This window comes from Bubalus kerabau, chromosome 3 (assembly GCF_029407905.1).
Source record: "Bubalus kerabau isolate K-KA32 ecotype Philippines breed swamp buffalo chromosome 3, PCC_UOA_SB_1v2, whole genome shotgun sequence".
NCBI lineage: Eukaryota > Metazoa > Chordata > Mammalia > Artiodactyla > Bovidae > Bubalus > Bubalus kerabau.
This window is the reverse complement of record NC_073626.1, coordinates 125,639,621-125,652,977: the sequence shown is the minus strand read 5'-3', so window position 1 is coordinate 125,652,977 and position 13,357 is coordinate 125,639,621. Positions and strand designations below refer to the sequence as shown.

The window sequence follows — 13,357 nt, the reverse complement described above, 5'->3', positions numbered from 1 at the left end:
AAGAGAGAAAATGGACACGATATGAAGAAACAAGCTCTAAAAGAAGACATGCAATAAAGAAATACTCTTTGAAAGATGTGCAACCTCAGCAGTAACCAAGGAAATCCAAATTAAAAATGTAAGACACTGTCTTGTCATTTAAAAGACTCTAGATATCCAGTATTGAAAAGGATATGTGAAAAACAATGACGTTCACACACACCCTTTCACACAGCAATTATATTTCTGGTAGGATATCCTAAAAAGAAATGTCCCATATGCGCTTCAAGCCACAGAAACAAGAATTTTCAGGGCATAATTAAGGAAATGTTAAATGCCTCTACCAACACGCAAGTAGTTAAATAATGGTTCATCCAAAGGCATACAACACAGCTGTTTTTATAAAATACAGCTGACACAGACACTTTATATATACACACACACAAAAGAGGCTATCTCTAGAAAGCGTCGTGTAGAGGTATTTAACTTTTCTATAATAAGAATATATTAATATGTTAGGAAGTTTATTTTTTTAATTTATTGTTTTTAAAAGCTTTGCCACATTCACTTTTCCCCACCCCGCCCCCACTCCCAGCACCCTTCACCAAGCCACAGCAGTGGATTTAAGCAACCACCAATCAGATTCCTCTTAACAATCTTTAACTGCCTTGCTCCCGGCTCCAGCTCCTCCTCCGCCCCGACCCTTCCGGCGCCCACTCCCCTCAGCTCGCTCCGCTCTAGTAACTCTTCCACTCAGCCCAGGCGTCTTTCGACTGGGGCCCTTTTTTCCGCCTTAGCTGCTCCAGCTTTCTGGAATGCCCCTTCCCCTTCAACTCCGCCCGCTACACCGCCCCCCCCCCCCACCGCACCCTAACCCCCGCCTCCCACTTCACATGGCCATCTTCAGATTTCTGGCTGAAATGTCTTTTCCTCAGAAAATCATTCCCTGCTTTCTAAATCAGGGTCTCCTTTTAGTACCCCTAGCGTGCTCTTTGTAACCTTTAACATACCAACTTGTATTTTACTGGGTATTTGCCGCACCAAGACGCAAGGAGAGACCTAGTCTGACTCGTTCCCCACGGTGACCCAGCAGGCACTGCAATATGCGTATCAGGCGCTCAATAAGGAACTTGCCTGAAATGACACACTGGAATTTTTGGATGGTAGGTGTATACATACACACACACACACACACATTTTTTAAAATAGTATTGAATCTCTTACGCCTGACTTTTCAGCTATGAACTAGGAAGAGTTTAAGTGGGAAACTGCAAACCGAAGTCATCCATTTACCACCTAAATTAACTTTTTCATACATACCTAAAATTCAAAAGTTTGTCGTGACACGTATACACTCTCTTGTGACTGGTGGACGCAACCTTTGATAAACAATTGCTACCCCCACCCCAAGGAAATATTACTTGCAGCAAGTTAAGAACACCCTGCTGCTGCTAAGTCGCTTCAGTCGTGTCCGACTCTGTGCAACCCCAGAGACGGCAGCCCACCAGGCTCCTCTGTCCCTGGGATTCTCCAGGCAAGAATACTGGAGTGGGTTGCCATTTCCTTCTCCATAAGAACACCCTGGGTCGTTCTAAAACCCTGTCTCCAGTACTTGCTTTCTGACAAAGCTATAAGCCAACCTACAGCGAACACCATCAGGATATTAACACCCTTCATCCTAGTCATCCCCAAACAGAAAGTATCTGCAAGGGACTAATTCAACAATTAATCACACATATGGTTTCCTAGTGAACTTTACCTAAAGAAGAAAACCTGCGAACTAGCTTATGTACAAACAATCCACTGTGTCAGATTCAGCAACCTGTTACAGGACAGAAATGGAATGAAAGGAAACTTTTCCCTAACTCTGAAAAACACACGATATTAAAACGTAGCCAAAAGGCGTAAAAGACTCGGCTATTACTGGTCAGACAGCAGAACCATAAAGGCTGGTACTACTGAAGCCGACCCCAGGAGCCATGCATTGGGCCCGGCCGCGGGGCGCAGGGGAAAGCGGGTCCCGGAGCCCCCACACCCCTACCCCCCACCCCGGACACCTGCCGGTCTGCCTCCAGGGCGCGTCAGCCCAGCGCGCTCGCTACCAGTCCTCGGTACGTCCCGGAGCGGCCACGTCCGCCCGCAGGTGGACGCCCGTCCGGCCTCCCTCCCTTCCTCCGCGCCGGCCCCTCGGCCGCCGCTCGGCCGCCGCCCGCCCGCCCCTCGCGGGACACGTTCGGCTGCCGACCTCGAAGCGCCGGGCGGCCTGAGGGTCCCCGGCGAGGCCGGAGCCCCGGTACAGGCGAGGAGGGCGTGAGGAGCCAGGCGGGTGGCGCGCTTACCTGGCAGCGACCACTCGAAGCCACTCTAGGGGAGAGGGCCGCGCGAGGCGGCGAGGGGGCTGCTCCGGGGAAACGCTGAGAAATGGCGGCCAGAGGCGAGCCCACCGCACTAATCCCGGTGGACCCCAGCCGCAACCACCCCTCCCTTAAAGCCCCTAAGCTCCGCCCTAGAGGCGGGGCACGCCATTCTTAAATGGGCAATGACACCGCCCCGGAAATGGCGGGGCGGGGCGATGCTCGGGTTAAAGCGGCGATGCCGACCTGGTTCGAGAGCTGACCGCAGGTTTAAAGGGGCGCTGCCAAAGCCGGGTCCCCTGAGGGTGCGGCCCGCGGCACCCCCACGTTAGTCCTGTCACAGAGGCGGCTAACCCTGCAGACGGAGTCCGGCGTCAGGTACCGCTAGGACATGCTGTCAGCCCTTCAACAAATTAATTCAGTCAGCAAATATTTACTTGCCGGGCTGTATTCTGGAGACGAGAAGAACAGTAAGGGAGCGGCAGGAAATAGGATATTTCTGCTTAACAGGGAATGTTGCATCCTTTCTGTGTACGGAGAATTCAGGGAAGTGCCTGAGATGGGCCAGGGTATATTCTGGACAGTGGCGATACCACGGATAAACGGGGCATAAAGAGCCCTCGTAGGCCTTCAGAGCTGGCAGGAAAAAGAGAAAGTGAATGTCACCGGATAGTAAAATTCAGCACTATTCGTGGTTCTCCTTAGGCACTAGGGATGCGTGCGTGCGTGCTAAGTCGCTTCGGTCGCGTCGGACTCTTTGCGACCCCATGGACTGTATCCCGCCAGGCTCCTCAGTCCATGGAATTTTCCAGGCAAGAATAGTTGGAAGTGAAAAGTGAAGTCGCTCAGTCGTGTCCGACTCTTTGCGACTCCGTGGACTGTAACTGTAGCCCACCAGGCTCCTCCATGCATGGGATTGTCCAGGCAAGAATACAGTCCACCAGGTTCCTCCCTCCATGGGATTCTCCAGGCAAGAATACTGGAGTGGGTTACCATTTCCTTCCCCAAGGGATCTTCCCGACCCTAGGATCGAACCCCGGTCTCCAGTATTGCAGGCAGACGCTTTAACCTCTGAGCCACCAGAGATTGCCGTTTCCAATTCCCTGTGGTCTTCCAGACCCAGGGATTGAATCTGCGTCTCCTGTGTCTCCTGCATGGGCCGGCGAATTCTTTAGCACTGCGCCACCGCGGAAGCCCCAGGTACTAGAGTTAGGCATTGCTAAATGACACAGAGAAAACTAGAAGCCGGGACAGAGGCAGAGCTGGTGATCTTACACAGACTGGTAGGGAAAGAGGAAAGTCTTGGAGAGAGGGCCTGAAGGAGGTGAAGGCGCGCCCCTGCATGGCTTGCTCGGTAAGCAGGGTGGCTAGGGGTTAGGGGCAGAGGGAAGAGCCCTGGGACAGAGGCAAGTCAGACAGGACAGAACTGAGCTGAAGGGGCCCCCAGACCTTGGGCAGAGCTCCGAGGAGTTCAGGGGAGGACCTGCTGGCTGGAAGAAGGGCTTTTCCTAGGATCTGGCACTGCTAGTTTGACCCTGCACCACCCCAAGTCTGAACAGCTGGGCTTGGTAAGCACAGCTGGCTTCTGCCCTCTGCGCTGTGGGCTGGAGCAATTCAACAGGAACTGGAGTTGCCCAAAGGGCTTCACTCATCTGCGTGGCATCTCAGCTGGGGTGCCTCTTAGGAGCAACTGGGTTGTCTTGGGATCTCCAGCAGGGTATTTGAAATGACTCAAGCCCCTCAGAGTGAAAACCGAAGCTCCAAGACCTACTAAGGGCAACGCCCAGAATCACACAAAGTCACTTCTGTTCTCTGTTATTGGGTAAAGCATGTCAGAAGGCAAGGTCAGTTTCAGGGATAGGAACAAGATTTCACCTCTATTTTTTTTTTCCTAATAGTATTAAAGTTGTTATTGCTGTTGTTCAGTTGCTCTGTCATGTCCAACTCTTTGCAACCTCATGAACTGCAGCACACCAGGCTTCCCTTTCCTTCACTATCTCCCAGGGTTTGCTGGAACTCATGTCCATCCAGTTGGAGATGCCATCCAACCATCTCATCCTCTCTTAACCCCTTCTCCTCTTGCCCTCGGTCTTTCCCAGCACCAGGGTCTTTTCCAATGAGTCGGCTCTTCACATCAGATAGCCAAAGTATTGGAGCTTCAGCTTCAGCATCAGTCCTTCCAATGAATATTCAAGGTTGATTTCCTTTAGGATTAACTGGTTTGATCTCCTTGCTGTCCAAGGGACTCTCAAGAGTCTTCTCCAACACCACAATTTGAAAGCATCAATTCTTTGGTGCTCAGCCTTCTTGATGGTCCAACTCTCACATCTGTACGTGACTACTGGAAAAACCATAGCTTTGACTATATGAACCTTTGTTGGCAATGTGATGTCTCTGCTTTTTAGTATGCTGTCTAGGTTTGTCATATCTTTTCTTCAAGGAGCAAGCATCTTTGAATTTCATGGCTGCAGTCACTGTCCACAGAGATTTTTGGAGCCCAAGAAAATAAAGTCTGTCACTGTTTCCATTTACAGTATTAAAGTAGAGAAGCTTTCTTTCTCTACTTTTTAAAAATAGCTTCATCAATAAGTCATCTTTGAATTTTAGCTCAATAAAAAAGCAATGATGTAGCCATTAAAAAGAATGAAATAATGCCATGGATGGACCTAGAGATTATTAAGTGAAGCAAGTCAAAAAGACAAATACCATATGATGTCACTTATATTTGAAATCTAAAATATGATACAAATGAACTTATCTACAAAACAGAAACTCACAGACACAGAGAACAAACTTGTGAGTGCCTAGGAGGAGAGGGTAGGAGAGGGATGGATTGGAAGTTTGGTATTAGCAGGGGCCAACTGTAATATACAGAATGGATAAACAGCAAGGTCCTACTACTAGTACAGGGAACTATATTCAACATCCTGTGATAAACCATAATGGAAAAGAAAATGAAAGAAGTTAATATATATATGTATAACTGAGTCAGTACCCTGTACATCAGAAATCAATGGGGGGAGGGAAGTGGTTCATGTATAGATGAAACCAAAAAGGGCCAGGGCATGAAGCTGGGTGATATAATTATTAAAATATTCTGTCCTTTTATGTACAGGTTTACATTTTTTTCCATAGTAAAAAGTTTTTATAAAAAACTATCTGGGCCATGTACCCCATGGAAAGCTTTCCTGAGACCCAGGAATTAGATTACACTGTTTGAAAACTGTTGGTCTTGAGTGCCATCCACTCAGTCTATCAGGGCTGTCTCTACCCAAGCATTATCAGTGTTTATATATGTGAAAGCTGTATTGTACTTTTTCTGTTACTGATAAACAATGGAAACATTTCTGTCAATATTTATAAACCTGCTTCATTGTCCTAAATTGTTGCCTAGCACACTAGTTTAGAGAAAGGGTCCTCTTCTCCCATTCCGCTTTATCATTTTTGCTGTCCCCTGTCAAAGGTGGTGGGCTTCCCAGGTGGCGCTAGTGGTAAAGAACCTGCCTGCCAATGCAGGAGACATAAGAGACTCAGGTTCGATCGCTGGGTCGGGAAGATCCCCTGGAGGAGGGCATGGCAACACACTCCAGTATTCTTGCCTGGAGAATCCCATGGACAGAGGAGCCTGGTGGGCTACAGTCCATGGGGCTGCAAAGAATCAGACATGACTGAAGCAATTTAGCATACAGCATGCACATCAAGGGTGGCGTTGGGGTGAGAGAAATAGGCTGAGAAAGATTGTTATAGGTTGAAAGAAATATGAAATCTTGGTGGATGAAAACTAAGGACCTAAGTCATAGGAGGGTGTGCTCTGATCATGAAAGATTATTCCCTGTAACAATTCATCCCCTCACCAAATCCTCTCTTCAATCATAGATACCCTCTGCGACATTCCTGTTTTGTGGTGAATTAGCCCGCTAACTCGAAGGTAATGCCAACCCACCCACTACTCTTGCCTGGAAAATCCCATGGGCAGAGGAGCCTGGTAGGCTGCAGTCCATGGGGTCGCTAAGAGTCGGACCCTATTGAGCAACTTCACTTTCACTTTTCACTTTTCACTTTCATGCATTGGAGAAGGAAATGGCAACCCACTCCAGTGTTCTTGCCTGGAGAATCCCAGGGACGGGGGAGCCTGGTGGGCTGCCATCTATGGGGTCGCACAGTCGGACACGACTGAAGCGACATAGCATCAGCAACAGCAGCAGCCCGCTAACTGCCTCCTACCTGAGACAGAGAATGTGGTCTCCTTAAACACAACTGAATTAAGTAAAAATACACTTGGCTGCAAGTAATAGAGAACACAATTAACTGTAGCTTAAAAAAATGAGGTTTTTTTTTTTTTTTCAACCCAAGTAATCTAAAGGTAGTTGGCTGCCTATAGTGGTTCAGGTCAACAGTCCTATAGAATCCTAAACTCTTACTTTTTCTGTTCTGCCATCCTTAGTATGTTGATTCTGGTTTTTATGCTTCTAGCCTACTGACCACAGGAGGGCTGCAGTGTTTCCAGCTCTTCTTTCTGAGTTTCAGAAATGAAAGGGAATGGGGAAAATATCTCCTCTTCCTGTAGCCTTGTCTTTTTTTTTTTGGCAGGGGTTGTGGGGGCAGAGTGGTGTTGCACCATATGGTTTGCAGAATCTTAGTTTCCTGAACTCTCAGGTCCACAGGAGTAAAAGTGTTGAGTCTTATATTTATAAACCTGCTTCATTGTCCTAAATTGGACCACCAGGGAATTCCTAGTAAAGCTGTGTCTTTAATTCAGGGAAGGACGTCCCAACACACCCTGTCTCATTGAATGGGATTAACTGCCTGAAATAGCAGGAGAAAGGGATACCATCACTGGTTTACACCAATTAAAATTCACACTTGGGGTTTAGGTGAGAACCTGCTGTCTCTGAGATTAAGGGCTCATTATCAGCTTCTTTAAAAAGTCAAAGATCTATTAGCAAGAAAGACAGGGTGTTATTAGGAAGAATGACTGTGGGCAAGGTGTTGAAAGTGCCAACTAGAATAACCCACTCTTGGTGGAATGGTCCTGGCCACGGAAAGATTTTTCCTCTAGTTAATGAACATCCTTACTCTAGATTTCCACCAGTATTTTAGGTCCTGGTTTTCTCTCTGGAGCCACAGAAAGGAGTGGATCCAGGTTTTGTTAGTTCTGAGAACCATACAGTTGGGGTGGGGTGGGGGGGGGTGGCTTAAGTGAAATAAGACAAATTTAAAGATTTAAAATGAGAATTAGGGTCTTGGAAGGGGCCCATACAAGTCAGGAGCCCTAAAGCTTAAACCTGATGATCTTCATGGTAAATCCGCCCACAAGAAGATAGTTGCTCTTTCACATCACAGCCCTTTAAATAATGAGTAAATGTCCCAAGTCTACAAAATCCTCTCCTTTTGTCCTGATTTCCAAGCTCCTTACTTTCTCAATTTGGCTGAACTGGTTCACACTGGTGGGGCCAGTGTGGGGCCATTCATGCTGAGGCATCCTGAGCAGAGAGAATTCCAGAATGAGAGTCAGTCTTACTGGAGGCTAAAGGGGCCCTGCCTTCCAAAAGCCTCCATTGTGAAAAGACCCTTGGTGATTAGTAGAACAATTCAGAAGTCAGTGTGACTTCCAATAAATGGCACTGTCCTGTCTGCTTTGACTCTTGAATTGTTCACTCTGGAGGCCAGCAGCCACCATGTGAAGATACTCAAGAAGCCATAGGTAGCCACCTGGATGGAGAGAAACTGAGGACCCCCCTCCAACAGCCAGCACCCACTTGCCAGTCATGTAGGGGGGCCATGCTCCAGCCCCTCAAGCATTCCTGTGACAAGGCCCCACCAATATTTATCTGTGACTGAGTCAGAACAACCTACCTCCTGTCCCACAGAAACTATGAGCAGTAATAAATATCTGTTGCTATTTTAAGCCATGAAAAAAAGGAAGGAAAGAGAAAGAAAGGAAGAAAGAAAGAAAAGACCCTTCTGTTGTTCATTGTTCAGTCACTCAGTCGTGTCCAACTCTTTGGGACCCCATGGACTGCAGCACGCCAGGCTTCCCTGTCCTTCACTATCTCCCAGAGCTTGCTCAAATTCATGTCCATTGAGTTGTTGATACCATACAACCATCTCATCCTCTGTTGTCCCCTTCTCCTCCTGCCTTCAATTTTTCCGAGCATCAAGGTCTTTTCCAGTGAGTCAACTCTTCACATCAGGTGGCCAAATTATTGAACTTCAGCTTCAACATCAGTCCTTCCAGTGAATATTCAGGGTTGATTTCTTTAGGATTGACTGGACAGTGGAAATCAGGAAGAGTTTGTTTTCCAGACACTGGATCAGAGGAACACTAACTAGTCAAATATGCACATAAGTAAAAAAAAAAAGAACACAAAAACTCATCAGGAAATACCACTAAGAGTTTCATTAGCATACAGCAGAGTCTAGACCTCAATTCAGAAGCTAAAAGATCCAAAATAACTTTTAAGTCTGTAAAATGAGGATGATACCACCTTCCTAACAGGGCAGTTATGAGACTGGCATAAAACAACTTATCCGAAAATGTTTTCAGAAGCACACAATGCTACATATAATGTAAATGTTACTGTCCAAGGAACAAAGGTACTTATGCACTGCCAGTGGCAGAGGCGGGGTCAGAAGTGTAGCAGGGTCTGTAGCCTGGACCTGGGTTCATGCACTTGCGTGGCTTCCTTTACTCAGCTAAGTTTTTCCTGAGCCAGAATCTCATGTCTGCAAGTTCACCCTTCCTCTCTTGCCAAGTATTCCTGGCAGGAGTAAGATCTTAAACTAATTCATACTAAAGTATTAGCCACACAGGCTAAAAGAAGGACACCTTAAAAGAATGGGGAGAGTTGGGGTAGAGCTGTGCAGAGATGGGACATGCAAAATAAACTGAAGTCAAATCACTTCTTCCTCCAAAGCACAAAGTCAGGCTTTTCCATACTTTTGGAGATTCAGGGGAATAAACCTGAGCATTCATATTCCATGAATCCGTATTTCATGCATCATTTTGTTCAGAATTATCTGGAACAGAACACTGCTGATCTGGTGGTAGACACGCCTTGTTTATTCTGCTAGGGAAAAAAATTCAGAAAACCCTGGATGGCTCCAGGCAAGTTCATAATATTGAGTAACAGAGAGGCAGAAGTGAAAGCATTTTCCCATCAGATTTGCCTAGTGGTGAAACCAGGATGAGACTGAGAGAAGAGGGGTGGAGCCAAGGCGCAGAGCTTCTAGAAGTTACTGTGCACCTGAGTCACCTGGAGATTTTGTCACAAGGTTTATGTCTGGGGTGGGACCTGAGAGTCTGCATTACCCACAAGCTGGCAGTTGGTGACACTGGCCATTCACAGGCTACACATTGAATAAAGAAGCCCTCAGATAACCACCCCATACCTGTGACTGCTGTGTGACAGGACCCACGAAGGTATTAGGAGACCACACAGTAGGAAGAGCAGCATGGACCATGCTGCCCTTAATTCACAAGGACAAGCACCTGTCTTTCCTGGTGTCGGTTATCTATAAGATGAGGTGAGTAAGACACATACTTCCTGAGGTCTCTTTCAGATCTTAAAATCAGTGATGCTATACCTATTTCAATATATAAGAGGATTTCATTTAATTTTACGTAAACCAAACCTCAAAATTCCTTTGAAAGGAGAATTGAGAAACACAAATTATTGTACATTAACACATAAATTTAGAATCTAGAAAGTAGTACAGATGAACCTATATGCAAAGCAGAAATAGAGACACAGATGTAGAGAAGAAGGAAGGAAAGAAGGGGTGGGATGAATTGGGAGATTAGGACTGGGACTGACATATTTACACTGTTGATACTGTGTTTAAAATGGATAACTAATGAGAACCTACTATAGACCACAGGGAACTCCATGCAATGCTGTGGTGACAAAGAGGGGGCTATATATACACATATGGCTGATTTAGTTTGCAGTTCAGCAGAAACTAGTAGAGGGACTTCCCTGGTAGCTCAGCAGTAAACTGCTTGCTATACAGGAGACACGGGTTCAATCCCTGGGTCAGAAAGATCCCCTGGAGGAAGGTAGGGCAACCCACTCCAGTATTCTTGCCTGGAGAATCCCATGGACAAGAGGAGCCTGGAAGGCTACAGTCCATAAGGTCTCAGAGCATCAGACACAACTGAAGTGACTGAGCATGCACGCACAGAAACTAACAAAACATTGTAAAGCAACTAAACGCCAATTTGTAAAAAAAAAAAAAAAAAGTTTAATTTTGGAGGGAAAAAAAGAGAATCATCCATTTTAAATGCTTATTTTCCAAACACTGATTTAGAATGTGAGGTCAGGTTAAAGTTATGACAGTGATTGTTCAAACAACTTCAAACATATAAATTGGTACTATTTTTTAAAAAATAATTTCTCAGAGAATATTAACTTTGGCTGTAGAATCAGACACCTCCATTCACTAGCTACTTAACTTCCAAAGAATAAACTGTGTTTTAATTTCCTCACCTGTAAAATGGAGATCCTCAAATATAGCTCTGAGGATCAAATACAAAGGTGGGAGATGTGCCTTTTAGGGGCACTTAACCTCATTCTTAGCACAGTTAATCCCAGAGAAAGCAGTGGGAGGGTATTGGGAAGTGAAGCTGACTGTTTAGGCAGTAACCACTTCATAGGCTTCTAGGTTTTCTCAGTGATAGCAAATCTTTATTCTCAAAGGATGGATTTCATTCCTGGCAACAGACGAGTCAACAAGAACATGGTCGGTGAATGTGTTGAAAAACAAGGAGTCTGAAAGTAATGGGCTAAATAGAGTCCATGAAGGAGAAGGCAATGGCACCCCACTCCAGTACTCTTGCCTGGAAAATCCCATGGATGGAGGAGCCTGGTAGGCCGCAGTCCATGGAGTCGCTAAAAGTCAGACACGACTGAGCAACTTCACTTTCACTTTTCACTTTCATGCATTGGAGAAGGAAATGGCAACCCACTCCAGTGTTCTTGCCTGGAGAATCCAAGGGACGGGGGAGCCTGGTGGGCTGGCGTCTATGGGGTCACACAGGGTCGGACACGACTGAAGCTACTTAGTAGCAGAGTCCATGAAACTGGCAGTGTAATAACCTTGGAAAATCCTCTCCTTCAGAACAGCAAACACCAAACAATAAAACATGGTCAGAATTAACTTTTTTAAAATTCTGGATGTTAACCAAAGCTTTGCAACAATCCAGAGGTGTTTATTCAAGAAAAAGAGCTGAATTTTGGTAAGAACAGTGAGTTTTATGGCATTTTGACTGGCCCGAGTCTCATCTTCTCTCCCCAGTTCCTTTGCAGCCTTAAAACCAGCAGCAAAAAGGCCACTGGAGGGAGCAGAACAGAGTCAGAGTTCCTTCAAACCCTGTCCTCAGAGAACTCTTACTTTATCTGACCTAACTCATGGCTCAAAATGAAAAGCTGGGAATAAGATGTCCAGTTAAATAAATGTTAGTTGCTCAATTTTGTCTGACTCTTTGCGACCACATGGACTCTAGCCTGCCAGGCTCCTCTATCCATGGGACTTCCCAGGCAAGAATACTGGAGTCGGCTGCCATTTACATAAGGTGTCCAAAGGGGGCTTTGAAAAGTTCTGATACATTTCTGTGAATCTTGAAGTCTACTTATGTGCAGGCCCAGCTCTGAGAACATGTTAATGTTTGAACCTAATTATAATCCCTTAGTTTTGGTTGCAAAAAACAGACCCCAAGTATATCATCTTTTTTCTGTTCCAATTCCAGTTCAGTTGCTCAGTTGTGTCTGACTCTTTGCAACCCCATGGACTGCAGCACGCCAGGCCTCCCTGTGCATCACCAACTGCCGGAGTCTACCCAAACCCATGTCCATTCAGTCGGTGATGTCATCGAACCATCTCATCCTCTGTCATCCCCTTCTCCTCCTGCCCTCAATCTTTTCCAGCATCAGGGTCTTTTCCAATGAGTCAGCTCTTCGCATCAGGTGGCCAAAGTACTGGAGTTTCAGCTTCAACATCAGTCCTTCCAATGAACACCCAGGACTGATCTCCTTTAGGATGGACTGGTTGGATCTCCTTGCAGTCCAAGGGACTCTCGAGTCTTCTCCAACACCACAGTTCAAAAGCATCAATTCTTCGGCGCTCAGCTTTCTTCACAGTCCAACTCTTACATCCATACATGACTACTGGAAAAACCATAGCTTTGACTAGATGGACCTTTGTTGACAAAGTAATGTCTCTGCTTTTGAATATGCTATCTAGGTTGGTCATAACTTTCCTTCCAAGGAGTAAGCATCTTTTAATTTCATGGCTGCAATCACCATCTACAGTGATTTTGGAGCCCAAAAAAATAAAGTCTGACAGTTTCCACCGTTTCCCCATCTATTTGCCATGAAGTGATAGGACCAGATGCCATGATCTTCGTTTTCTGAATGTTGAGCTTTAAGCCAACTTCTTCACTCTCTTCTTTTACTTTCATCAAGAGGCTCTTTAGTTCTTCTTCACTTTCTGCCATAAGGGTGGTGTCATCTGCATATCTGAGGTTATTGGTATTTCTCCCGGCAATTTTGATTCCAGCTTGTGCTTCTTCCAGTCCAGTGTTTCTCATGATATACTCTGCATATAAGTTAAATAAGCAGGGTGACAACATACAGCCTTGACATACTCCTTTTCCTATTTCGAACCAGTCTGTTGTTCCATGTCTAGTTCTAACTGTTGCTTCCTGAGTCTAACTGTCTTGCTCATACCAATTTTTAGTAATTTTCAGGCTTTCACAAAGTTTCAGTGACATCTTTAAGAAGCTTTTGGAAAAACGCTACCCCTTTTCACACGCACATTTCATTGGCTTAGGTAACAGGTAATTCTAAATGATATAATATAGATAAATATATTTTCATATGTAGGTTAGCAAATAGACAGAACTGATTTTAGTAAGCTTCCAACAGAATTGGTAGAATTAGCAGAGCTCTGGCATAGTTGAGAGCAGTTAGTGGTGGCAAGGGGAGAACATGAGCAGAAAGCAGAGTGCTAGTACACTGAGTAGG

The 13,357-nt window shown here is 45.7% G+C and overlaps 1 protein-coding gene across 4 annotated transcripts in view; it reads right to left on the bottom strand.

Annotated features, from left to right (window-relative positions):
• EPB41L5 (erythrocyte membrane protein band 4.1 like 5) overlaps positions 1-2,486 on the bottom strand; it is a 163,467-nt gene extending 160,981 nt beyond the window's left edge. For 3 of the 4 annotated variants that reach the window (XM_055572910.1, XM_055572911.1, XM_055572912.1), the window contains exon 1: positions 2,319-2,486. The gene's annotated coding sequence lies outside the window, so the exon portion shown is untranslated. The remainder of the gene's footprint in view (positions 1-2,318) is intronic. The other variant, XM_055572913.1, reaches the window with a different exon arrangement.
• Positions 2,487-13,357: the final 10,871 nt, after the last annotated feature.